This window comes from Dendrobium catenatum, unplaced genomic scaffold, assembly GCF_001605985.2.
Source record: "Dendrobium catenatum unplaced genomic scaffold, ASM160598v2 fragScaff_scaffold_780, whole genome shotgun sequence".
NCBI classification, from domain to species: domain Eukaryota; kingdom Viridiplantae; phylum Streptophyta; class Magnoliopsida; order Asparagales; family Orchidaceae; genus Dendrobium; species Dendrobium catenatum.
In genome coordinates this window covers 216,604-221,574 of record NW_021319242.1, presented here as the reverse complement: position 1 = coordinate 221,574, position 4,971 = coordinate 216,604, and the positions used below count along the sequence as shown (strand labels likewise).

General features: G+C 28.9%; 1 long non-coding RNA gene across 1 annotated transcript; it reads right to left on the bottom strand.

The window, feature by feature from the left end:
- Positions 1–3,847: 3,847 nt before the first annotated feature.
- LOC110095653 lies at positions 3,848–4,450 on the bottom strand. The gene is made up of 3 exons (XR_002302984.2): positions 4,383–4,450; positions 4,218–4,269; positions 3,848–4,136 (listed from the first exon to the last, which is right to left on the bottom strand). It is a non-coding gene; the product is annotated as an uncharacterized LOC110095653 (long non-coding RNA).
- Between the last annotated feature and the right edge of the window lie 521 nt (positions 4,451–4,971).

The following is a 4,971-nucleotide window of genomic DNA, read 5'->3' as shown; positions in this document are numbered from 1 at the left end:
CTTTAACTTCTCTATCAAACAACACAATGGTGTAAAAATTTATCTTTATAGTGCCATGTTCTCTACCATATAATTGCTACAACATTAGACTCTATAGTGCCTCAACACCTAAATTTCTCTTCTAGTGCTGCAACATTCAATAAATTACAATGCCATGGTGTAGCACTTGTAATTTCCCAATGACACGATCTTTCAACAAAATGTCGTGACTATTCACTAAGTAATTGATCAACATCTTGAAGCACCTCGGCAGAGCCAGAAAAGAAGCACAGTGGCATTGGTACATTTATTGGGTGTAGCAATGCTAATCTTTTAAGTGCTGCAACACCAGATGCCTAAATTGTGTTTTCCTATAAATAATGAATGTGTTATGTTTATAAGGGAGTTTAATCACTTATATCATTTTAGAATAATTCAGACTGCTTCTCTGAAACTCCCTTAAGGTGATAACTATGGGAATTTAGGGAAGTACTTGATACCATTGTTAAAGTGTTTGGCTTGTGGTTGTAAAAGCAATTCTGTAAGTTAAAAGGAGTATAGAGGAGATCCATTGAACAAATCTAGTGATATCTATCTCTTATATTTTGTTTCCATCATGCCATTAATGAACATGAGTTTGCTTCAAGTCTACTCCAAGTCTGGCTAATTTCTCAAGTTTTGGATTGATGATATAAGTATCATATATAGTAATAATAAATAATTTTATTCCTTAAATGATTAAAAAAATTAATATTACAAAATCTTAATTTAATCAACATAATATATGTGTAGTTAAATTAGGTGTAATATGAGGCCTCGATAAAGGTAAGCATGCATAATTAGGAATATTGAATTAGTATGCATCATACCTAGGCATATTGTATGCAATGTTCTAAATTATTAAGGACATGATATATCTATAGGAAGTCTGTGGACATCCTTTATTTTTACAAGCTTGATAGAGATCTATGAATATATATGGTCAGAATAGCATCACAACTAAAAGAGATTCATTGGAAAAATATGTTATTTTCATTCATCAATCCAAAATATTGTATTTATATAGTGTATTCTTTATCTAATTTTATTTAAATGATTGAATCTCCACATATTCTATTTTTATCAAGTAGGATAATTATTATAATTTTAGTAGATAATACTAGTATTTGTAATTGAGCATATCTTCCTCGTGGGATCGATACTCTACTCTATCACTATATTGCTTGATTCTACACATATACTTATGTAAATTAAATGGGTTTTTTATAATTTTTTATATCAAAGAAACCCAAGCATTGTAAGGGATTTATAAAGCCCTATATCATTTCACAATTCTATAGGTTACTCCATAGCCCCCATCTCAAAGCTTATAGGATATATCTATTGACCACTTTATTTATAATGGTGAATGGAGTAAAAAATTTACAAAATTTTTTTAGGGATGATTTGGTATATATTATTCACCAAATTCCATTATGTTCTAACATGGAAGAGGATCAAGTTGTGTTAATTATAGCATTCTTGGTTAAATCTATTGTTGTTATGGTAATGGATAATAAGTTCAATAATTCTTCAGATGACTTAAACCTTGAGTGGATAAGGAAGTTGAATTTGCTACCAAGAGAATGTTTTTTCTATAGGAGGATATATAGGATGGCATTGCCTATGGGAGACTGGTTAAATCATAAGAAACTGATAGATTCAAGGCTTTGTCCAAGTGGTTTTATACAAGATGAGGATAATGAGTATATTGCTATAAAATGTAATGAATTGATAAGCATTATCTTTATTCTTAATCAACTGAGGATCTTATTCATAGATTTCATTCTTATTATGAAATGCTACAACAACTAGAGAGGTGATAAAGGGAGAATATGGTAATTACTATATTTTATTGTTCTTCGGTCTTTCATTTATGGAAAGCTAGGAATGATTGCAAATACGGTATTCTAGTGTGCTCAACTGCAGTTATTATTGCAAATGTCCTAGCTTCCACTATCAAAATTTTTAAAAATCCTATTGTAGAGAACTGGATTGTTAACCAGCTAAATGAGTTGAATGAAAGCATGGCATCCCCACCAGCAAATTGGATTAAAGTGAATGTGGATGCTACAATCCGCAAAAAAAAAATTGAGCTACTATAGGGGGAGTAATTAAAGATCATAAAAGAATGTTCATTTTAACATTCGAAAGGAAATTGATTCATTAGGACATTTATCAACTATAACTTAAGGATATAATAATCTTCTTCAATAATAATTATAAAAAAAAAATTATTTGTCAACACTTTATTGGATCTCCAACTCATCATCCTAGTGAATAGCTCATCAAACAATTTATCACATGTCTTCCCCAATTTTCAATAGCTTCATAAGCCTAGTATTGCAAGGATATGACAACTCCACTATGTATTAGGATGAGGATTTGTTTTCTATTTTTATCTAAATCCTCGTAACATTCCCCTCATTATAGTCAATTCTCTACAATCCTATTCAATAATACGTGCAAATTTGAAGATATAAAATCTTATATTATTGCCTCCAATTTTCAAGACTCTAGAGAACCATATGTTAGGATCATTGAAAAGTTCCTTATCCCTCTCTAGCAAAGAATGCTTTCAAACTATTTAATTGCATTCTCCATTACAACTTAAGTTTTGTATGTAATCAAAGCTATGTAACGCCTCTCTACATCAATAATAAATTTGGACATCCATATCATATTAAAGAAAACCTAATAAATTTAAATCCATGCAAAGAAATTGTTTCGAGGCACACATTATGAAGCATAATAAGATTCATACCTCTACTTCAAATCTTGTTCAAATTTATTTTTAAATATTTGTTTTTATAATTTTATAGATTATATAATAGATTAAAAATTATTTAAATAAATTTCATTTTATATTAAAATATAATAAAAAAGAGCAATATTAAATTTTGCTCTAAAAAATATACATTTTGTCACTGTTTATTTGTCCTTATTATATACTAAATTAACTATACATTATAATTTATCAAATTACAAAATAAAACAATATGAACAATGTAATCTCATATTCACTTGTAATACTTAAAATAACATTTATATTTAAATTTGAAATAACTTTAATTCAACTCTAGGTCTAAATTTATGCAATTTCTAATAATCATGGCACTAAAATGAGGCAATACAAAATTCTCAAACTAAGTTAAACTAATTTTATCAATAATCGATAAACTATTTTGAACTTTTAAACTTATTTTATACCATGAACCTTAAACGTACTGATTTGATGGAAGAAAATTCGAGAATGTTTGCCTATATTTAAATCGTTTGTTTATTATAGAAATAAGAAATTTGTTGCGTTTTTGAAACTGTGTGTGCATTTTTTTTTTTTTTTTTTTGTGCCTCTTTTCTTTTCCCTTCTATATAAGATATTTAATACCAAGGGAAAGAATATGTAAAAACAGAGTATACTGAGTTTATTTAGCGAGCTTCAATCATATTTGTCTTTCAAGCATAAGCTTCGCCAAGGTTAATTTAAGTTTTTTTTTTCTTTTCTCTAATATAGTTTTTTTCAAAATAAAAACTTTTTAAAAGAAAAATATAAAAAAAAACATAAGAAAATTATCTTATTTTTATTAACATATTTTTATTTTAACAAATAGTTGAAAAGCTGTTTCAAACAAAATCATATTATTTTATTTCAGCCGCTGAATTTTAATCATTTAACATAACAAAAGTGGAGAAACTCAATATGTGATACGTAAGTCCACTATGGATATTTTTTTTTTAATTTACTCCATTAACTATAAAAGGCTCTCATGTCTTCCATTATTATTTTATTTTATTCTTTTGGACGAGCTGACCGCAGCTTAGATAATAATTATCAGAATCCCATGCAAAAAAATGCAATAATGTGCCACGTAGCGAAGCTCATTCAAACTTTTTACATTGGTTAAAAGCCGAGACAGAGAAAAAAAACTAGAAAACATATTTTTGTCTCTGTGATGAGCTCTGTTATGAGGTTGTTCAAATCAAACATAAGAAATAACTGTACCTGACTACAAATAATTAAAGAAACATAAATTAGAAAAATAGATATATACGTCATAGAACAGCTTGTACTGGCCAGATTCAGTTAAACGGACCACAATCTTCACAAACTTCTCCAGCTGCAGGGAATAAGAGGTATAAGAATTAGAGTTGTCAATAAAGCAAAGGTATGCGGATGCAAGCAGAATTTGGCTCCAAACCTGGAAGATTAACAGCTGAGTAAGCCAGATTATCAGCAACAGCATTGAAGCCCTTCAAAAGAAATCGTTAACAATGTCAGAACATGAGAGAGCGGATGAACAAAGTTTTAGGCTTTTAATTACATACAGAAAGAAAGAGACGGTTAATGAGAAACTATGGTTTACCCTCTTGACGTGGATGATATTAAAAGATTGAAACATTTCCTTCAGTCTTTTGACTTCCTTGCACATTTGAATTTGGATGCCGAAAAAGATATTTATTGAAGCAGTTGGGAACTTGAATGATTTTTTATTAATATTTAATGACTTGAATGATTATGCGTAGGAAACATTTTCCGATTTGGAATGCATTCAACAGTTGTTAAACAGAAAAGAAAGAAGGTTAAAAGCATTTAGAATAAATGATGAAAGCAACAACCTTCTTCACTGAAGTTTAGAATTGTTCACATATCAAGAAACGGCAAGCTTTCATGTTAGCCATTAGCATTACTTTAGTTTAGAACTGCTTACATAAAAAAGAAAATTTTTACGTTTATGATCTAGCTATCTGAATGAATATAATTTTTTCTCAAATCTAACTTGATTGATCCAGAGAGCATTTCCATTTGGAAGAAAATATACTACAACAACAAGCCTTTATCCCCACTATGTGGGATCGGCTACATGAATCATTTTTCTCCATTATGTCTTGTTAAGAGTCAAATTCTCATCTAAATCTAATAAAGAAAGGTATTTTCTAATATTTTCTAACCAA